The 23,697-nt window shown below is 45.0% G+C and overlaps 1 pseudogene; it reads right to left on the bottom strand.

Moving 5' to 3' along the window:
- Positions 1 to 1,814: 1,814 nt before the first annotated feature.
- LOC122153528 lies at positions 1,815 to 2,752 on the bottom strand (annotated as a pseudogene).
- Between the last annotated feature and the right edge of the window lie 20,945 nt (positions 2,753 to 23,697).

The following is a 23,697-nucleotide window of genomic DNA, read 5'->3' as shown; positions in this document are numbered from 1 at the left end:
AAGCATTCTTTACCAAGAGGGTGGTCCAACACTGGAACAGGCTTCCTAGAAAGGTGGTCGACATCCCAAGCTCATTAGTGTTAAGAGGCATTTGGACAATGCCCTTAATAAAATGATTCATCTTTTTGCCAGACTTGAAGTGGTCTAATATTTGGACTAGATGATCATTGTAGGTCCCTTCCAACTGAACTATTCCTATTCTATTCTATTCTATTCTATTCTATTCTATTCTATTCTATTCTATTCTCTTCTATTCTATTCTTCTATTCTATTCTATTCTATTCATTCTATCTATTCTATTCTATTCTATTCTATTCTTCATTGTATATATAGATGTAGAGGGTGGATACCTCCAGCAGCTGGGCTCAGACACTGTGTGTCGTCAATAGCTGCCCCTGGATACCAGCCTTTCCAGTTGCAGCTGGACATACAAGCCCTCAAAGCAGCACCCCCATTCCAGATGATGGTATAGACCACCCCAGTCACACACAACCACAGACTTTTAAGTTCACTCACTCCAGCTGCTCAGTTGGTGGCACTAATGAGGGCTATCTGACCTCCAGTTGCTGCACTCACACCCCATGTTCACACATTCACTCAGAAGAGAGATTCCCTCACACAGGAAGGGTGTTGAAAATAAGTTTAATGAGAAGTAGAATGGAACACACTGGTCAGGGTCCTCACACTAAGAGCTAATAATAGTCTTGTGCAGTCCAAAAATGCTCGTGCTCTGCATCCTATAATGTGTCCTCCACCCCTAGGCAACAATCCCCTTAGTCCAAATGGTGAGCCAGAGAGCTGCTCTCAGTGGCTCATCTTGATGGGTTTCACACCTGGACAACAAGGCTGATGGCTCTCCCAGGGCAGCTGTCCTGGTCTGAGCCTGGTCTGCAACCAACCTCCGCAGCTGGTCAACCTCCCTACCCCTCCCCCCTGGGAATGGGGAGGGAATTAGAGGGTGAAGGGAGATCACAGGCTGAAACAGGAGCAGTTTAATAATGGCAATAAAATGAGAACAATGATGATGATAGAAAAAAAAGAAATATAGTAATAACAGGCAATGCACAATGTAATTGCTCACCACCGCCAACCAATATCCAACCCGTTGCCGGCTAGCAACCCCGAGATACCAAGATCCCACAATCGCAATCCAGAAGCGAGAGAGCTCCTTCCCGACCACCCCTCCTCTATATAGTGAGCATGACGTTCCATGATATGAATATTTAATTGGCCAATTAGGGTCGGTGCTCTGTCCGTGCTCCCTCCCTGCTCCCTGTACCCTTGTGCACGACGCAGGACATGGAGAGTCGGAGAGTCCTTGAAGTCTCGGTAGCAGCTGAAAACATCAGTGTGCTATCAGCATTCTTCTCCTACCAAACCCAAGCTAAATCCAAACAAGCACTCATCTAGTCCCTGAAAAGGAATATTAACTCTATTTCAGCCCAAACCAGGACAGCAGCTCTGTAAGGAGCTGGGACAAGATGTTCATTGCTCAGGAGCTTGTAAATTGGGTTCCCACCTGCCACTGTGCCTCTGTGCTCTGCTTGTTTGTGGAGATGGGTTCCTGATGAGCTGCTGGCTGTGCTGTGATGGGTCTGGGAGCAGCTGGGGCAGGATATTCACTGAGTTACTCCTCCTGCCATGGTTAGTGCTTCCTTGGTGTGCAGACGAGCTTCTTATCACTTAACCTCACACAACCCAAAAAAACAGAAATCTCCTGAGGCATCTGTCTTTGGAGGTGACATACATCTGCACTGGTATTACTTAACATATGATAGCAGATATTGGAATTGCTGTCCAGAAATGCATCATGATTAGGGGAAAATCTGCAGTGTTGCACAGCCAAAGGCTTCACTCAGGGCTGCTATCACAGTCTTGTTTCTCAGGCTATAGATGAAGGGATTTAAGAATGGGTACAGGACAGTGTTCAGCAAAGCTACAATTCTGTTTGTCTCCAAGGAAACATCTTCCAAATGATGCACATAGAGAGCAATGCAGCTCCCATATACAATAGCCAAGGAGGTGAGATGGGAAGAACACGTAGTAAAAGCTTTTTCCTCCCAATGATGCTGGAAGGTGTAGAATACAGAGGAGAATGCCCGTGTAAAATGCCAGAGTTAAGCATAGGAGGTCAGTATGACAAATGATGCTAAACCAGAGTCTATTTTCCAAAGCAGGCTGGTGTCAGAGCACGACAGTCTGAATAAGGGAGAACTGTCACAAAAAAAATGGTAGATCTTATTTGAGCCACAGAAATTCAGCTGGTAGAGGAAGACCAGACGGTAACTCAGGAGCGTGATGCCTATGACCCAAGCAGCAACAACCAGCTGGATGCAGAGCTGAGGCTTCATGATGGCAGCATAATGCAAAGGCTGGCAGATAGCAATAGCGGTCAAAGGACATAACACAAGTAGAACAAATTCTGTAAAGCCCAGGGCAAAAATAGAATAGGATTGGGCAAAGCAGCTGCTTAGAGAGATGGTTCTCCTACCAGAACCCAGGATCAGAAACAATTTGATGCTTGTGGAGGATGTAAACCAGATTTCCAGGAAGGACAGATTGCTGATGAAAAAGTACATGGGGGTTTGCAGGCGGTGATCCCACACACGAGGAAATGATGGTTACGTTCCCCATCACTGTTGTCAGGTAGATGAGCAGAAGGGCCAGAGAGAAATAGCTGTAGTCGTCGATCAAGCCCCGAGAAACCCTCTAGGGTGAACTCGGTAACCGCAGTTTCATTTTCTGGTCGCATGTGGAATTTCAGTTCATCCTGCTGAGACTGGAGCACAGCAACAAACATGTGTGGTAGTGTCACAGTCTGGGTGAAAAGTTCTATCCTTCCTTTTCTGCTTCTTTCCTTTCTAGCAGTCTTCCTCTATAATACAGGCAAGAGAGTCCTTCGAGCATTTCTCACACCCTGATTTGTATGTTTTACATTTCATTTAGTCCTCAGAGAATCTGTTGGCTTCCTTCTGCCTTTTTCAAACACTCACAAAGGATCCTTTCTCCAGAACAGAAGGTTTCAAGAGGCTGTTAGCTGATTCACCCTATTCATGGGAAATACCAAATTCACTCAGACCTGTTGCACACCTCTCTCACACCTACGTGCCAGACTCATTTCTTCTATTGCACGACTGCTAGACCATCAAATCAAACCACATCAAATCCGTATGCTGAAAGCTATGCTTTCTACTTTTCAACACTTGCCTTTTTGGACTAGGAATCCCTGAGAATCTCTTGATTCCAAAATAAGTAATATCAAGTAATCTCTTTGTAATTCCATGCTTTCTTCCACAGCTTCTTGCTCTCTGTTTCCTCAGCAAAGGGGGAGGGGGTTGGAGTAGGGACAGGTATCACTTGTCTTCTTTAGTGCTCTCAGCAATGACTGAAATTTATTATGGTTCACACAGTCTGTCACACAGTCTTGTCTGACATCCGCCTGCACTGAAATGCCCTTGTTTCCAAGCAGTGCTCATTGATGTTACTATCAGATGTCCTGACTTAAACGCAGAGCAAGAGAAGAGTATCTGGAAGAGATTTGTAACCTTTCTTTCTCATGTCAGTTATAGGTTGGGAGGACCCAGCCTCTAGTGTTTCCTCTTGTCTCCACTGACTACAGAGGGAGCCTTGGGAAAACAAGTTCTCACAGGCACCCGGAGGTAATTAGATGAAACTCACTATTCCAGTCTCAAATCTCTGGTTTATTAAGTTACTGGTTTTTTAAAATGAAAATGCTCATCTAGCAGAAGGAAGCACAAGAAAAAATACACGCAAATAAAGACTGACATTTTTCCCTTCATCTTTACTTTTGGTTGGGACATAGAAATGAGCAGAGTAGGTGACTCCAGAAAGTGAATGATTCAAAATGAATGTGGAGGAGAGGAGGGGAACAGATGGTGGGTTTGAAGCAGTGAAACAAAGCTTCTTCACAGACTGTGTTCTCCCCTCAGATTCTGTCCCAGGCAGAATGCCTAGCACTTGCACAAGGAGTAAAATGGAAAGTTCAGTATAGGGCAGTGCTCCCTGTTTGCATTGACATTTTAACCCGGGACTCAGGCTGATCTTACAGCTCAAATGCCTGGATTGTTCTTTGCCTCTAGTCTGGCATAGAGGAATCTCTGCACCAGGTTCCCTCAAGAACTTTCTGAGATTAAAGCACTGGCTGTATTTGAGCAAAAGCTCAAGCTCAGTCACCCACAGCAGCAGTATGAGCATAGTGAATTGGTGACAAAGGTGACAGTCAAGCTTTTGTTCTGTTTTTTTTTTTTTTTTTTTTTTTATGCCATCTGAATAAATTATTTTTTATAAGATTTCATGCTTGAGACTCTACTAGGTTAAGAAATCTATTGTGCAGAAACATCTTTATCAGTAATGCACCCAGATGGGACCCTAGGCCCACCTTCAGATCCTCTCATCTCCAAACATCCAGCTGCCAGCATCGGGTGAGTTCACCTGAGATCTTTGTAGCAGTTGACAGCAAAGGGTAAGGGTTAAAACTTCCTGAGCAGACTTTGTGGAAATACTGAAGGAAGTTCCTTGATGCAGCTTTTTGTGATATGGGGCCTGATCAGCATCAAACAGAGAAAATTAAAAAGAGTGAGTGCGTGGCCTGATTAGCATAAACCATGTATTGATAAATAAGGAAAGTGATGGCAAATATACCCAGTACACAGAAGGACATGCCCTTGGCCATCATACTACAACACTGGAAAGGAATTTTTGTTACAGCAAGTCTGTCAAAAAGGTGTGCAGCTACTTTATGCCAAGAGGGCTGTCCATTTATATCTAGACTTGGAAACCTGGCAGAATGGTGGCCACTGCAAGGGACCTTTGACCAGCACAGACATCTTTCTGGGACATCTCCTAGAGGATATGTTCCCAGGACAAAGGGATTACTGGTATGTTTGGGATGATTTGGCTTGGGAGAAAACACCAAAGTCGGAGGTACAGAATGAAAGAGATATAGGATGAACAAGGTATCGCCAAAGGTAACACTTGCAGTAGAGGAGGCTACTGCCCTGGACAAAGCTGCAGATAATGCGCCAACCATGGCCACCACATTTTATCTGCCTGATGCTCTTTCTTTGTCTTCTGATTCTGCTGTGCTGACTGCCAGACTTTATCCTATGGTTTCTACTGTCTTACTTAGTCCTACTACAATGGAACTGGGGGCAGCAGGTAAAGCTCCCCCACCTGTATTACGTGTATTTACTAACCGACCTTGGAATTCAAGTGACTTGGCTCTATGGGGAAGTAAGAAGTAAAATGCCGAGACTGGAGAGGATGCTGAGAAATGGGCTCACTATTTTCTAACATATGTACTGGGCACAAACCCAATTGGGAAGTACAGAGGTGTTTCTGAGGGAATTATTCCAACCTGATGAGAGAGGTAAAATAATTAATAAGGATGCTAAAATTGAGCAACAGGTGGAAGGAAACAGGAAGCCCTAGCCAGCAAATGATCCAAAATGGGATGATAATAATGCAGGGCATTAAGCTGTTTGTCAGACAGATGATCATCGTAGTGATTTGGGGGATAACTCCAATGAGCACTGTTAAAATATAGAGGAATGACACCTGAGAATTTTAATGACACGCTCTCAACATCAGTGTCTTTGTGGATCAGGCGGCCCCTGATATAAAGAAATATGTTGAAGAGCATATGCCCAGGTGGCAGGGAGAGAATTTGCAAAAAATGTTGAATGTTGAAGTGTTTGTATTGATGAGCACAAGGAAAGGCAGATTAAAGGAAGGAAAAAAATCAAAAGAACAAGAGTCAGTTTTCTGGAGGGGGCTTTAGGAAGGAATTTAGGAAAGATATGTGATGGGGAGGAGAAGACTGGAATACAGGGCATGGATTAAAACCAAGAAAAAAAAGGAAAGGAGAATAGGAAGGCATGCTGAAAGGGAGTGTTATGGTTGCCGGGAGCTAGGACGGATATAGTGGGAATGCCTACTCCCTGTCATGGGGAAGGACAAGAGAGGGAAATTTTCTCTGGGAAGAATTGCCCCAGGAAGACTCGCAATCACAATGACTAGAGGGAGCGGACCATGAGGATCTTCACAGGGGTTAAGGATTGGAAATTTTTAATATGTGGATAACCCAATTAGACAAGCAGGGATATATTATAGGTAAAGTTGAATGTCATGATACTGAATTCTTGGTGGATACAGGAGCTACATTGCCTCTTTTAAATTTCACCCCAAGACCCTCTACGACCACAGAGAGAGTTTTAATACATGGAGTCACAGGACAAATATAGCAGAATTGATCAAACCCTTATAAGTAGTCATAGGAGACAAGAGTATATGGAGGTCATATGTCCTAGCGGAGGACTCCTCAGCATGCCTGTTAGGGAGAGATCTCTTAGAGGATCTGGATGTAGAATTACACTTGTCACCTGGAGGAATAGTTATGGGAATGACTGTGGTCACTGAAAGCCCAAGTAATGAGCTAAAAATCTGTAAATATTGAAGTCCATACCAACAAAGCCATGTGTAGGGGGACCCGTACGGAGACAAGACCCGAGGAACGACCTCACACCGATGCGATGAAAGTCGTTCTCCATTTATTTGTCCGAATAGCGCCAAGATATACAGAGCCAGACGGTCACGCGCTCTGTGCTTTACAATCTATTGGCTAAAGGCACTTATCACGCACCCGGAAGTGATGTGATAGGTCTGCATCGTTAGTACGTGTATACAAACTAAATCTACTGTGCAGTTAGTGTATCCGGGCATTCAACAGGAAAAGCACTAGTTGACTTCCTCATTCTAGCCTTTCAAGGTGACCTCAAGGACAAGATTACCACGTGGCAGTTTTCTGCTCTGAGACCCAGCCTGGATTGTCCAAACCCTGTAGGATCAGTGCATGTCCCTGATCCTCAAGAAATCCTACCACAGCCATGGAGTAGAGATAGCATGGATATAGGATTACTGGTTTCAGCTCAAACCCTGAGCATAAAAACAAAAAGAGGAAATCCCCCTTCTGGCTGTGCAACAGTACCCTATTCATCAAGAAGCTGAGAAGAGCGTTCAAAAGCAAATAGATCAGTATCCAACCCAAGGAATTCTGAAAGCATATGTGTCAGCATATTAAACTCCCTGTAACAACAACAACAACAACAACAAAAACTATACTTGCCTTTTCATACAAGATTTGGGATAATTAACCAGCACATAGTAATCCCTCACCTGGTAGTGCCCAATTCTGCTACTATACTTTTACAAATAACATACTGGGCAAGAGATTTTTTTTTTTTTTAATATATATATAATTGCCATTTTCTGTAGTATCCCTTCAGATGAGAACAGTCAACTTTTGTTTGCATTTACATGAAAAAGACAACAAGTTACCTTGATGTGTCTCCCAGAAGGGTTCGAAGAGTCTCCTACAATTTGATCCGAGACGTAAAAACTACCAGGCAAATCAGTACCTCTACAATATGAAAACAAGTGGTTACTTGCTAGTAAAGCATGTGGAGATTATTTGAAAAATACTTTTTGTCTATGTGCTGTTTAATAGAAAAAAATCACAATACATCTCTTCCTAAGTTTCAGCTGAGTCAGCAGGAAGTAACAATATTTAGGATTCATTTTAAAAGAACAAAGATTAGTTGACCCAGAACAGGTCCAGGCTGATGTATAATATGTTGGGACCAGGAGAGTTAAGTAAGCCATTGACAGAAACTACTAAGGTCAAGGAAGTAGAACCTATACTGAAGGGTTCAGAGACAGAAAAGGCTTTCCAAGATATAGAATGAGCTTCAGCTTCTACTACGGCGTTGAGATTGCTGATTATTCTGATATCCTAGAACTACTTGTACGTGAGAACAACGGAATAGCCAGCAGAGTCCTTAATCAAAAGCTAGATCCACACATCACGTATTACACAACTCAATGGATCCTGTAGCTGCTGGAATAGCTGCTGTGTTAAAACAACATCAACAGCAACTATAATGGAAAAAAAAAAAAAAAAAACTAAAAAACATTCATCCTGGATCTCTCCAGCAACCTGGAGGAAGATCTACAGGATCAACGTCTTGAGAACTCAGACCTAAACCTGTTCACTGATGGATCATCATACTATGTAAATGGAAAATGACACACAGGTAATTCTACAGTGAGAAACACAGAGGTACTCAAAGAAGAACCTCTACAACCCTTGGTGAGTGCCCAAGAGGCTGAATTAACTGCAGTAACAAGAACAGCCTGATGGGATGTGATCAGCCAGTAATTATTTATATGGAATCTAAATATGCCTTTGGAGTGTGTCATGCAATGAGTATGTTATGGGAAGAATGAGGGTTCCTTTCCTCATCGGGAATACTAAACAATATCTATACAAGTTTAAGAATAAACGACAGTTCTCAGAGCAGGCGGAGAATGAATAGGACTCTCAAGAATACAGTTGCTCAAACTTATATTTGAATAGGTTTAAAAGGGCCTACGTTTTTAAGAATAGTGCTGTGGGATATTGGAAATACCCCTCACCAATCTCTGGGGATGTCACCATCAGAAACTGTGTTTGGCAGGCACTTAGCTGTACTTGGGACCTTTGACCCACCAGGACCAGCCTCTTAGATGGAGAGGAACAGTTGACATAGATCTGCAGAATCTACATTTTAGATATGAAGAAAGAGTTTGAAAACAAAAGAAATATGCTCAATGATATCAAGACACACTATCTGAATACAGGTATTGATTTACAACCTGGAGATTAAGTCATAAAATATTTTCCCCAAAATCAAAATTGGAGCCTAAATGAGAAGGCCCATACTGTCTTATTGTGTTCTTATTTTGATGTTAAAGTTTTAGGAAAAGAAAATTAGGTACACCATTCTCATGTCAAATGAGTGGTGAATAGCCAGCCAGCTGATGACAGATTCCTGAAAATCAGCAAAGGATGAGGTGGAGTGTTACACTTCTCCTGATACTGTCAATTCTGGTGACTGCTACAGCATAGCTAAGTATAAAATCAAAAAGGACAGATACTCTGGATTGGATGAGAGGTGATAAATATGAAAAGAAAAAAACCTACGTGGGATATGGAGGCCCTGGTTTCCCAGTTTCTGAAAAACCTATAGAAAGGACTCTCATTGTTTGTTGTCTGATATGTCTGTTACTTGTAACAATACTGTCTATAAAACTATGGGCACTAGTCAAACAGAAAAGACTCTGCAAAGATTGTTTAGCATATTACCAGGAATGCTTAATAAAACAAAGGGAGGACTGTTAAGAGAAAATAGTCATCTAGCTTAAATAAATTTTAAATTGAATGAATTGCTTAGACTTGTAATGTTGTGTGATTTAGTATGCTGTTTGCTTAGCTTCACTTACTTAGCAGGAATAGTTAGATTTGCTGAAGTCTTAGGCCGTAAACTGTAAACTTTCACCTTGCTTAAATTCTACTGAACTTCTGTCTATCAGAGCAAAGCAAGGCCTCCAGAGAGCACAAACCAGAAAAGATAAAAGTGTACAACCATCAACAGCATCTGCATCTAGACAACAGCCTGTCTGGATCCAGTGAAGGAATACAATAAGGAGTCAGAAGATCTCAGACCAGAATCATTGTTGGACCAGAAGGCTCGTGGAAGATGTGAGAAGAGAGTGGTGAGAGTGCATGAGGGGTGGTGAATAGTCTGTGAGGGTATCATTTCCCAGGGATTTCTTTGTTCAGGTCCCTCTCTGGAGGCACCCAGCTCAAGCTGATCCTGCTGCTGTACCACTCTACCAAATTATTTTTTAATGAGATTTGATGCCTGAGACTCTGCTTTGGGAAACCTGGGTTCACCTGTGAAGAAACATCTTTCACATTTGCTGGGGCCAGAGTATTAACAGTAAGAAATGTTTATCAGAAGATATGAAGGACACACTGTCCTTGAAGCAGGGAAGTTGGTTAAAGTTATGAAAAACAGGATGCTGAACAGGGATGTGCTTACCGCAAAAATGCTGAAGTATTGCAAAGTATGCAAAACATTGTTATCCAATCAGAATGTATGTTATGCTTGTGTTTGTCGCGTGAACAGTAGTGATAAGCCAATGAGCTTGCTTGACAAGGCGCATGATTGCATGTACGAGACATTAGGACATTATAAAAGGAGAACATATCACGGAATAAACTGAAGCTTATTTACTCATCATATTGATGTGTCTTGCTTCCCCGTCTTCGCCGCGGCAGGTATGGTTCATGCAGAGGCCACGGCTAAATCAGTGCAGCCGTCCCAGAAGGAAACACCAATTTCTCTTAATTTTGTTTTCACTGGATCATCACAGACCTCTCCTTTTTTTTCCAAGCCTGTTTTACTCGAACTTTGCAACAACAGAGAAATAACAAGTGATGACTCCTGGTCATCGGAAAGTGCCCTGAATTATCGAACCTCTTCCCAAATTCCAGATTTGGCTCGACAACACTCAGACTTGCTCATTGAGCAGTGACAGAAGGTATTTATTTATAAAATCTTTGTATGGCAGAAGGTGAGAAGATCAAATCAGTCCCATGATAAATCACAGCCCATGCCTGCAGCTGTCAAATCAGTCTCCTGACCTCTCCAAGCCCAGGAGCAGCTGCTGTGGGAAAACAAACCACAGATTATCCAGCCCTGTGGCTAAAACTCACACCGTGGCCTCTGCAGGGGCTTTTCTCCTCCATTTGAGAAACTGTAATAGTAAACAATGTGCTAATAACTGTGCTGCTTCATTAAGAAGCACAGCACGTTTTCCTGCATGTGAGGGGACACTGAGCAAGGACGTTGTAGGGTCTTTGTGCAGTGGGAAGAGGCGCTGGGGCTGGTGGCCCCTCTCTGAGCATCTCAGCAGAGACTCACCTTCCAACTCCTCCATCTCATAGTGAGTCCTGACAACACTGCTCACTCCTCCCCGGTCAATTACCGCCTCTTCGTCATGTCTCTGTTCAGCAACGAGAAGAAGGGAAAAGTTGGAGATGGGTGTGTAGAGCTCCCTTATGTCCCCCCAGCCATCACCCACCCCTGCCTCCACGTCAGTCCACGAGGCCTCGGGGTGCCTCCTCCTCCAGGCACGGCCCTAAAAACACAGACTTGGAGGAGCTTTTTCTTCCCTACCCAAATAAAACAGCACGTGGCATCACCTAGATTGTATACAATGTGAGTTGGGAAGTTACTTACTACAGGGGGAGAGGCCTGAGGGTTTCACACTAGAAAAACAAACCTCCTGCCTCGTTCTTGCAGTTCCTTTTTTTTTAAAAAAAACAAACAAACAAACAAAAAACCAAAGGGATTTCCAAAGTGGGCGAAACCCCCCCAAACCCTGCACTTTTTCTCACAGCCTTTATCGAAAGGCAATAGCTGCAGGAATCACCAGATGGCACTTGGCCCCAGGACATGGCCACCAACAACCTCCACAGGCCCTGAGGAACCTGCAAGGGTGAAGCTTCATCTTCAGCCCAAGGAGGCTCAGGCTTCCCTTGCTGCGAGTGCACTTTCCACCAAAACCACGGGTTTTATCCTTGCAAAAGCCAAAGACTGACAGCCAATGCTCTCCTCGCCTGAAATACCACTGCTCTCACTGCCTGAAGAGCAGCTGTGTCTTAAAAGCCAAAGGAGAACTACAGGAGCAAACAGAAATAACTCTTTTTGCTGCTCTTTACCCCTTGACACCTGGGCTGGGGAAGGGGATGAGCAGGATTACTGTGTTCAAAGCAATAAAACCCAGCCACGTCTCACACTTGAGTCATAGCTGCGGCTTTGAAAGGGCCTCCTGGAGAACTTGGTGCATTTTTTCCCTCTTTAGGCTACCCTTCTAATCACTATGCGTGTCTTAAATAGAAGAAAATACATCGCTGCCGCTTGGCTTCTCCTTCCTTGCCTCCATGGACAGTAACTAATCTGAGAAAACCAAAATCTGTTCACCCATACAAAGAAAAACTCTGCAATGCTCAAACACCCTTTAGTTTTCATCACTGTTCAAATTATTTCTCTACTAAAGGCACAAAGTGGAAAGCTTGGGACTACTGAATTGCTGAGGTTCATCTCTGAAGCCTGTTGCTGTCATTACAGCAACCAAACACTATTCAAACAAAAAAACCATTTTCTTGATTTCTGAAACTGAAGGTTGAAGAAGAGCAAAATACCAAGAAACCTGGGGGAACCTGCATGGCTGCTGGTGAAATTCAAGGAGCAAGAGCTACACTGTGCACGAAGCAACCAAAGCTGTAATTTTCAAGTAAAACCTCAAACGCTGCGCAGGCACGTGCTGCCTGTTGTACTAACAATGATGCATTAACTCTGAAGAGTTAAGAGAATAAACAGTAGTTTATGATTTAAGTTGCAAATGCTAACACAAAATCAGCACGCTTCTTATCCCCCAAACTCCTGCTTCGACTGAATACCGTAGGCGCGCAGTAGGTGATTTATTGTGGGACGAGACCATCACTGGAGGCAATAAAGGCAGTGAAGCACGACAGCAAGGGGTGGTCTGGCGAACGATCAGTAAAAGCCCTGAGGGAGATGCCAGCAGAACAGAAAGTAGCTGCTGCTGCTATGGCGGCTGTCGGCGCTGTACCATCCCCACCGGTACCTGCCGAAACCACCTTGTCCGTCACGATTAGCCACCTTCTTCGGGGTTAATCAGCAGCTCCGCTCTATTAAGGACATGTCACCAAGTGTTCCTGTTTGCTCCATCGCGCAAGAAGCGGCAGAGAAATCAGACGGCGCGGCGGGTACAGGGGGGAGCGGCGTGCCACCATAAACTCTGCCCGCCCCCCCGCCCTTCGGATGGTTCCGCCCCTGACAGGCGCGTCAGCGTCTGAGTCGGAGAGAACGGCGGCTCTGTCCGAATTAAAGCACCAGGGTCGCACATCGGTAAGGGACAGGGACAGAATCCAAGAACTTGAAAGAAAATTACAGAAGTTGAGCTACAGAACAGAACTCTGCATTTACAATTACAAGAAGAGGAAGCGCTGCCGGCAGCCCCACCACACCCACTCCCATCACCTTTATCAGAACCAGCTCCGCTTTTAGCTCAGCCCCGATGGAGTGGGGTGATTCGTGATGCCTTGTTAAAAGTGGACTGGCATGCTGCTGGAGCGTTGGCCTGCCCGGTAGTGACAACGAATGGGGGACACCTGGAAACTCAAGATCACAAGATTCTCCTCGGGGGGTCTGGAGACTCCTTACAAACTTTACAACTCTGAACTGTCATTTGGGTGTTTCAACATCAACACTGGTATCAAAAACTTGTTCATGTAGTATCAGGTTCATTGTATGGTGTTTCAACATCGACACTGGTATCAAAAACTTGTTCGTGTAGTATCAGATTCATTGTATGTTGTGGGTTCATTGCAATGTTTAGAACATACTATGGTGAAACCTGTACAAAATTCTGTATTGCATACACTGTGGTTACAATTGCTGTCACTATTAGAAATGTAAGGGTGGTTTTCTTGCTACATAAGACTGCATAAGACTGGAACATGGACTGACAGAATGTTACGAGACTTGGGAATTTGAAAATGGACTGATGAATGGTTACAAATCTACAAAACTTGGAAATTACTGGGTGGCTGAAAGCTTTGTTGATGCATGGACTGGTAATGCTGATTGTCATTATGATTGTCATGATGGTATTGGGGTCTGTGTGGAAATGCTTTATGAATGCTATGAATTGAGCATTAAAAGCAGTCCGGATTGTCCAAAAAAGAAAAATGGGGAAAACCTGGTAGGAATTTTTTTGGGGGGGTATCAGGGTCATGCACTGATCCTACAGGGTTTGGACAATACAGGCTGGGTCTCTGAGCAGAAAACTGCCACGTGGTAAGCCTGCCCTTGAGGTCACCTGGAAGGGCAAGAATGAGGAAAGCAATCTAGTGCTTCCTTCCTGTTTGAATGTCTGGATACACTAACCGCAAATAGATTTAGTTTGTTCACGCGTGCTAACGATGCAGACCTATCACAGCACTTCTGGGTGCGTGATAAGTGCCTTTAGCCAATAGATTGTAAGCTTGTATGCTTAAGTTGTGCCTTGTCATGTATTAAGGAAATCTTTGAATGAACGTTAGTGCAGGCTCTGCTCATACAAAAAGAAAAAGGGGGAATTGTTGGAGAATGGCTCAGAGACAAGGGTCCTGAGCCCACCGAGCAATTGTATGATCAGAGCCTGCTCTAGCTGCTGATGCTGGGCCTCACTAGGGTTTGCCTGCAGCTGCTCGCAGCTGCTGATACAGGAGGAATGTCAAGGACGCTTCAGCCCTGTGTACCGTGGTGTGTCGAAAACAGGTTAAGGGGAATTAGGAATAGTGGTCTGAGAAACCTAGTGTTATGATAACGGTGGTCTGAGAAACATTGTGTTACGGTACTGTCGTGTATTGAAAACAAGTCAACAGGAATCAGAAATAGTAGCATGAGAAACTTAGTGTTATGAGAAGCTTGTGCTGTAAGCTAACTGCAAGTAGGTGGACCGTGCGAATACGACCTTTAGAGCTTAAGCCAATCAGCTAGTGACTAGTAGGCATAATATGTGTTGTATAAATATATGTACCCTGACCAATAAACACACACATAGATTGATGCTCTATCACCCACATTGAACCGTCTCAGCGTGTCGTTCGTCCGCGCTCCGCACTTTACCTGCTTCTGTCCTTCTCTGTTACGAAGGGCTTTCATCTGCAGTGAGGGCAACACAAGGAACGGCTCCCTTGCAGGCTGTGGTATCTGCTATCACTGAAACCTCTCACAAGAGTCCTTTATAAAACTGGAAAGAAAGCCAAGGCAGTTCATAATATATAGAGAATAGCAAAGCCCTTACCTAAATGAATGAATGAGTGAATGTCTTGTTACGGTAAATACAAACTACTTGAATACTGAATGCTTGCCCTGAACAACTCCAATAGAAACATTTGATTTTACTGCTAACAGTACTTATCTCAAAAAATCAAAAGGCAGCCAGCATTTGTTGGAAACTGGAACCTTACAGATGTCTAAATATACTGCCTTATGGTAACTGCAGAACCAAGATTATTATTTTTTTCCTTTTTTCTGACTGCTTTTCAAGTTGTGAGTGGGCGTATCTTAATTAATCCAATGATTTTTGAGATAGTGATTGATGTAGTTTAAACCTGGCTGGCAGCCAAGCACCACACAGCTGCTCACTCACCCTCCCCTCCCTCGGGGGTGAGGGAGAGAAATGGCAGGGTAAAGCTAGAGACTCGTAGGTTGAGATAAAAACAGTGTAATTTTTTTTTTTTTTTTTCAGTAAAATACAAAGGGGTAATGCACAATGTGATTGCTCACCACCTGCCCACTGATGCCCAGCCCATTCCAGCCAGTGATCCCAGAGAAGTGAAGATCCCAAAACTGCAATCCCAGAAGCGAGAGCCCTCCCTTCCCGACCACCCCTCCTCTATACACCGAGCACGACATTACATGATGGGGATTATTTCACTGGCTAATTTGTGTCCAGTGCTCTTGCTCTGCTCCCTCCCAGCTTCTTGTGCACCCACACAGGCAGGACATGGGGAGTTGGAGAGTCTTAGAGCTCTCAGCAACAACTGAAAACATCAGTGTATTAGCAAGATTCTTCTCCTACCACACCCATTACTGAATCCACAGCACAGCACTACTCCAGCTGCTAAGAAGGAAAATGAACTCTATCCCAGCCAAAACCAGGACAGTATCCACCCCTTATTCCATCCCATTTATGTTATGCTCAGGTTCCATGTTTCCCAGTACGTTCTAAGGAATCACCATCCCATTTCCTGGTTTTTGAGGTATACACACAGATATCATTCCCTTAGGCTCTAGGCCATCCCTCTAACATGTATAGTGAGTTCATATAGTCCATAAGTTTGGGGTCCACTGTCATGACAGTCTTTAAGTCAGGCGGGGTGATGTGCTGTTGGTTCGGTGGGTGGAGCGGGTGGTCTTGGGCACAGCAGGAGGAGGGCACGTAGCCTCTGCTACATCTGGAGCTCCTAGCAGCTGTATCTGGTGTGGTCCATGCTCACAGATTGCGGGCTGAAGATGTTGATCTCAAGGAAGTTGCTGGGCACCAATTCAGTCCTGAATCTATCAAAGTTCATTTCTCATTAACCTGGGTGATTCTTAATCTGATGTCGTTAGTATAATATGTACCAACCGTAGTGATGACCATCTTCAATAACAGGGTTATTTAGCAATTAACATCATACAGTTCAATTCATCAGCTATTTTTACCCAAACCAAATCCCCTTGAGGCACACATTTGAATTCCCCGTCCTTCTGCATTACCCACCAACTGCACCCGGGTCCTTGGGCAAAAATAATCCCACGCATGAGTTTACCTTTACCAGAGGCAGGAATAACCCAGACTGTCTCCCCCAGCATAATTTTAATGTGCCCTATGGGGACTTTATCTCCATCTACAGTACGTAGGAGGTTTGACTGGGCAGGTCTATCCTGGTTGGCAGATTCTCTAGTATCTGAAATCCTGTTCACCTAAGGCCTCTGATTTTGGTGCACTAAAATGCCAGATGTTTAGTCTAATGACTTTTACTTGTACAAGGAATCACTAGGCGTTCCTCCACAGTAACTGAATTACTGAATTCTAGTTATCTTGAAAGAAACGCTATGGGTTCAGCTTGTGTTCTCGTTTCACTGCTAAAAAAAAATTGAAACTAAGCAAAACAATTCAACAAAAAGCTGTGTAAACCAATCCTGTCGATGTTCCCCACCCTGCAGCCCTTTACTCAGCAGCCTTTTCACTTGTGTGATGAAAGGCACACGCAGACCCACAGAACACACGGTGGGAGCACACTCACCAAAAAATACTTCATATCCCACAGGAGTATCTTGAATACCGACTTTCTGAAAAAGGAGAACATTTTGTATCCGTTGCCTAATCACCACCGGTAGATGTTTTAGGTGACATGAACATGTTTGAATGGCTCAAACACATTCAGTGCCACTGCAGGCAGGACACCTCACCATCTACTGAGGGCCTCTGCGGCCCTGGGAGGGCAAGAAGCCGGAAAGGCTGGCAGCACTGAAGGCTCATTTCACTGTCATTAGACCCTGAAAGCAGTTAGCTTTCCCAGGGAAATAACATGACTTCTCTTGCATTTAATATTTAAATGTGATTTAAATGTTAATAATTAATGTCAGAATACTTTTAATTTCTATCAGTGAAAGCATATGCTGCAGTCTATTCCATTTCCAGTGGGAAGGAAACTGTGGGCGCTGTAGTCTTTGTTATTAAAGCATTACAGTAGCAGTGTGAGTCAGTAGAAATGTGAATTTGTCACAATTTCCTTGTCGATAATATTTACAGTGTTTCAGAGTGTATGTATGTGATCAGCATTTTGTACCCACTTGGAAATTGTATCTGGACATCTCCTTTCACGGTTTGAGTTCACACAGGCCTGGTTCCTTCAGTGCTGGCGAGGTATGAAGCCTAATCCAGCTGCAGCACACTGCTAGTGTCACGGGTCTGTCCCATTTACTGTTCACAGTCCCACTAGCAACTCTGCAATGTTTGTTCTTTACGATAGCTATGCCATTGCAATTCAGAGTATAAGAAAGCCTTTGGGCAAGCCAAGAGTGCCAAGATCTTTAGTTTATGCTGGTCATCATTGTTTCTCAAAAAACATTGAGACATATCAAAGCAGTATCCTAGAAAAGTAGTACACGGGAGGAAAAGGTGAAGGAAGACACATGGTTAAAGAAAGTCACAAAGAGCTGGGGCAAACGTCCACACTACATCATGCATTGGCTTTCCCCTGCTCCCTCCCTTTTCTGAAATCCAGTGGAGCTGAAAACAGTATGCACATCCACCAGAAGAACAGAAAAGTTGACACAAGAAAAAAGAATAAAGTAAAAAAAGCCCTGCACAGATAAAGCCACCAGAAAATAATTATCTAAAAGTCCCACAGCTTTTGAAACACTTAGCAATTTTAATATATCATAAAAGAAACTGGCAAAAAAACAATTCAAAGAGCATAAAAGAAAAAAAAGAACTACTCATCTAGCACTATCATCCAAAGTGAAACAAAAATGTTCCCGCTAACAGCCCAATTTGCCGCTTCCCGCCCCCCCGCCCCCAGGAGACACCCCCCCCCCGCCCAAGGGGCTCGCTCCCCTCACCGCCACCGCCCCCCCCGCCCCGCCCCGCCCCCGCCCCGCCCCGCCCCGCCCGCCCGCCCCGCCCTCTCTCTCCCGCGCACCGCGCCTGCGCCGGAGGGGCCAGAGCCGCGCGCGACCGCCGGGCTGCAGGACCGCGATCGGCGCGCAGAGCGCCCGGCGGCACCGCGCACGGGGGGGGGGGCGGCGGCTCCTGACCGGGAGGAAGCGACGGGCGAGGCGGCGCCGCTCCGCAAGCACCGCCGCGTCACGGTGCCGGTAACCGCGGAGGGAGCCGATCGCTGCAGAGGGCGCCCCCACCGCGCCTGCGCGGCCCCGGGGCTGCAGGACCGCATTTTCGGGGAGCAGCCGGGAGCCCGCAGGAAAACACACAAAACCGGCACCGAAACTGCACCTCGAGCCGCGCTGCGGGGGCCGCGGCGGTAGAGAGGGCTGCGCCGGGCCACGCACCACAGAGAGCAGCGCAGCTGTCCGGCGGCCGGGCCCGCGAAAACTACAGCTCCCGGCATGCCCTGGGGCAGGCACAGCATGGCGCCCGCCGCCCAGTGCCGGCAGACTACAGCTCCCGGCATGCCCTGGGGCAAGCACAGCATGGCGCCCGCCGTCCAGTGCCGGCAGACTACAGCTCCCGGCATGCCCTGGGGCAAGCACAGCATGGCGCCCGCCGTCCAGTGCCGGCAGACTGCAGCTCCCGGCATGCCCTGGGGCAAGCACAGCATGGCGCCCGCCGTCCAGTGCCGGCAGACTACAGCTCCCATGCCCTGGGGCAAGCACAGCATGGCGCCCGCCGTCCAGTGCCGGCAGACTACAGCTCCCGGCATGCCCCGGGAGGCAGCTCGCCCTGCGCTCTCCCCCTGCCGGCACACAGAGCAGAACTCTCCCAGAGCTCCGAGGGTGCCACCGGGGGTGCCACGGCCAGGCGATCCGTAAGGCTTCAGGTAGTTGTTGCATAATTTTTGAAATGAAATGTGTTCCTCTGCCCAAGTCTGTTCTTTCTATTAATCCATATCTGGGATAATGTTTTCCAATAACACCTTGGATACCATGTGTAAGAAACTATGAACTAAGGGTATTGTTTATTGAAATTTATGTTAAGCTTCAATGTAAAGGTTAGGCGGCAAAAGACAGAAAAACTGCTTATGCAAATAGCTGCCAGACACCGCTTGTGTGAGACAAGATAACCTGTGAGACAAGATAACCGCAATTGCTTACACAAACCAGATAGATACCGCTTGTGCAAGCAGAAGGGGTACTGATCAAAGACAACCACGAATGTAAAAATGTATAAAAGGAACTGTTTGAACTGATCAGTACGGCAGTTGGCGGAGCGCAGACTCCCCTGCCGTCCAGCGCTGTCTTTGTTCATATTCTACTTGCTATAATTAATAAAATTATAATTGGATTATGATCCATTGTGGTCTCAATTTATAACAATTTTGGTGCCGTGACTCGGATAAGGAACGGTGGGCTTCTGTCCTCCGGGGAGGCGCCCCGCGACAATCCGCGGCCCCGCGACTGATAGCCCACCCCATCCTTACCGACGAACCTAAATTCTAGAATAATGAGCAAAGGAGAAACCGGTAAAATCCCATAAAAATTCTGTGCACGGGAGTCCGGACGAAGACGCAGGACGCGTAAGTATATTGCGAATTTGTTCGCGGGTTTACCGTTCGGGCGGGATTGGGTTTCCTGGATTATAACGAATGAGAGGTTCGATATACTGAACCAAGCGAGTGCGGACCCTTAAGTACTGCGTTTCCCATTTCCCGCGAGGGACTGGGCCAGGAACAAGGGGAGCAAGTGAGTGTGTGTTTGTGGATAATCCAGAAGATGGGGGCGAAGGGCAGCAAGCCTTCGACTCCCATGGGAAGGGTACCCACTGTACCTAAGAATACCCCTCTGGCATATGTCTTAGACAATTGGAGATATTTCCCTGGAACACTAGGGAAAGATAAGCAGAAAATGATAGAATATTGTACTAAGATATGGGGAGGGAAGAAGATTTCTAAAAATGTCTTTTGGCCAGTCTGCGGGTCAGAAGAAGATTGGATAAAGGCAACAATTAAATCTCTGGGTTAATAATAAAAAACCCCTTAACCCAGAAGAAAGTCAGTATGCGGAAGTGTGGCTAAAAAGACCGGGAGCTAGACTTTACCTGCTGAATGAAATAAAAACTAAACAAAAGAAAAAGAAGGAAGAGTTAGACGAAACCCTTCTAACCCCCCCTCCTTACATTTCCCCTCCTGCTCCCACAGCCCCTCCAGAGGTCCCCAGAGCGCCCACTCCCCCACCGGAGTCGGAACAAGAGTCTCCCCCTCCTCCTAGACGTGTAACTAGAAGCCAAAAAGGGGCAGCTCAGATGTACCCCCTAAGGGAAATACCCATGGGGGGACCTCAACCCGTGATCGGATATATTTCCGTACCCTAAACTCGGCTGACCTACGAGATTTTAAAAGAACCGAGATGGGAAACTTAATTGAGGACCCACTCGGAGTGGCAGAAAGATTAAATCAATTTTTGGGACCAAACCTTTATACCTGGGATGAGATGCAATCTATCCTTGGTCAATTATTTACTACCGAGGAAAGAGATATGATTAGACGAGCAGGAATGAGACTGTGGGATGCTCAACATGCCCAGGGACCTCAAGCGGATATTAAATGGCCACTCCAAAGACCTAATTGGGATAATCAGGATCCGGTGCATAGAACTCATATGCAGGACCTGAGAACTATAGTAATTCAGGGAATTAGAGAAGCAGTACCCTGTGGCCAGAATATTAATAAAGCATTTAATGAAATGCAAAAGAAAGATGAGAGCCCTACTGAGTGGCTGGAAACAACTGAGGAAAGCCCTTCAGCTGTATTCTGGGGTAAATCCAGATGACCCTTTAGGGCAAGCACTCCTCAAAACTCAGTTTGTGGCAAAATCATGGGAAGATATCAGAAAGAAGATTGAAAAGTTAGAAGACTGGCAGAATAGAGGGTTGGATGAATTATTGAGAGAAGCTCAGAAAGTCTATGTAAGGCGAGAGGAAGAGAGCAGCAAGCGACAAGTAAAAATGATGGTAGCAGCGGTCAGAGAGGATCGTAAAGGACGAACTGGTGAACACAGATCTGCTGGAACGAAACAAGGGAACGTAGTAGTAAAGAAGGAACAGAGATGTTGTTTTTACTGTGGAAAGAAGGGACATATAAAGAAGAATTGCAGAGAAAGGATCAGGGATGAGGAAATATTGAAAACGGAATAGGAGAGCCAGGGGCTCTATATCTTAGGGGACCGGAGTCATCATGAGCCCTTGATAAAATTAAAAATAGGTCCCCATAAACAAGAGTTCACCTTTTTAGTAGACACTGGGGCTGAAAAATCGACTATTAAACAAATACCTGAGGGATGTAAAATTTCCCCGGAAAAAGTACAAGTAATTGGGGCAAAAGGAGAACCATTTAAAGTAAACAAAATCAAAAATGTGGTATTCGAAACTGAAAATAAATTTGGAATGGGTGAACTCTTGCTCGTCCCTGAAGCAGAATTTAATCTGCTAGGACGAGATTTAATTGTTGAATTACAATTAGAAATTAAAGTGAAAAATCAAGAGCTAACAGTGTCTACTTATCCTTTGACCGTGGATGAGCAAAAACAAATTAACCCCGATGTCTGGTACTCTCCGGACACAATTAGTAGACTGGAAATCCCACCGATTAAAATCCAAGTTTCTGAACCCCACATACCTGTGAGGGTAAAGCAATATCCCATTTCCCTAGACGGACGGAGAGGATTAAAACCAGAAATTGATCGATTATTAGCACAAGGAATCTTAGAGCCTTGTATGTCACCCTTTAACACCCCCATTCTGCCTGTAAAGAAACCAAATGGGAAATACCGGCTCGTACATGATTTAAGGGAAATCGTTTAAGGGAGCACGGGGCGGCTAGGGTTAATCCCTTGCGGGGAAGTCCCAGCGGCAGGAATTCAAGGGGGGATGGGATTTGTGGATGTGCCGCTCACTAATGTAGAAGTGAGAGCGTATAAGAATGAATTTAGGAGGTTATTAGAGGACCCTGTGGGGCTGTCAGAGAAGACTGATCAATTTTTGGGACCCAGTATATATATACATGGGAGGAGATGCAGTCGATTACGGGAATTTTTTTCTCTCCTGAAGAAAGACAGATGATCAGAACGGTTGGAATGTGGATATGGGAGAGAGAAAATCAGCAGGGGATACCTGGGGAAAGGAAACTCCCTGTAACCCCTCTGCAGTGGAATCAGAATGAACAAGAGCGGAGGAGAGATATGAGTGACTCTAGGTCATTATAATAAGAGTCTGGAGGAACTCCTGAGAGAAGCACAGAAAGTAGATATTAGGAAGGATGAAGAAGAGGCTAAAACTAAAGCTAAAACTATGATAACTGCACAAGAAGCTGTTAGAAACAAACACAAGGAATCTCAGACGGTAAATCACAAATTTGAAACAGGCAAGGGAATGAAAGGGAAGGTGGAACCAAGAGGCACCACTGGCTAGGGAAATCACAAGGGAATGTTTTCATTGTGGGAAGGGGGGGCATTATAAACAAGAATGCCCCCAGAGAATACGGGACCTGTTGGTGTTTGAAGTAACCCAACAGGATGAGGGTGGTAATCACTAGGGGTGTCAGGGACTCTACCTCCTGGGGGATATACCAACAGAAGAGCCCTTGATAAATTTGAAATTAAGACCCCAGGAGGAAGATTATGTAAAAGATACAACTTGGGCTGTAGGGGCTAAAGGTGAAGGGGTTTTTGGTCCCAGTTATAAAGAATGTGTTAATACAAGGGGAAGATCAATATGCTGTTAATGATTTGTTGTTAATGCCAGGGGTAGGATGTAATTTGCTAGGTAGAGATTTACAAGTGCAATTAGGAATAGGTGTGGTGCTGGGTGAAGGAAAACTAGTGGTTAAATTACTAGAATTATGGGAGGAGAATCGGGGAGGATATTTAGGAATGAGAGCATCACTGTTTGGATTTTATAAATTATCAAATGAAAATAAGAGAAGATCTGTTAAATAAACCTTTGCCCTATAGAGAAAAACTATTTATTGATGGGTCCTCTCGATGCCTAGAAGGAAAAATATTGGGTTATGTAATTATCGAGAGGCAGAAGATGGAAGTGTTTGAAAAGGGGAAATTACCTGCTGGGTGGTCAGCACAAGTCTGTGAACTCTATGCCCTAAAACAGACATTGGTATATTTGAGAGATAAGGAAGGGACAGTGTACACAGACTCAAAGTATGCATTTGGAGTGGTCCACACATTTGGAAAAATATGGGAAGAAAGAGGGCTTATAAATACAAAAGGGAAGGAGCTAGTACACGAGCGGCTGATCAGAGAAGTTTTAGAAGCCCTGAAGCTCCCCACAGAAATTGCAATTGTGCATGTGAAAGGACATCAGAGGGGAGCATCAATGGAAATAAGGGGGAATAATTTAGCAGATTAAGTAGCCAGAGAAGCAGCTACAGAATCATCATTGGTAGTTTTATTGGTAATAATACCAGGGGATTATGAGAATTTAGCCCCAAATTTCACAGAACAAGAAAAGGATATACTTAAAAATAAGGGGGGAAAAGAT

This window comes from Tyto alba, unplaced genomic scaffold (assembly GCF_018691265.1).
Source record: "Tyto alba isolate M040663 unplaced genomic scaffold, T.alba_DEE_v4.0 Super-Scaffold_20, whole genome shotgun sequence".
Taxonomy (NCBI): domain Eukaryota; kingdom Metazoa; phylum Chordata; class Aves; order Strigiformes; family Tytonidae; genus Tyto; species Tyto alba.
Note: the sequence above shows the minus strand (reverse complement) of the source record. Positions and strands in the feature narration are given on the sequence as shown.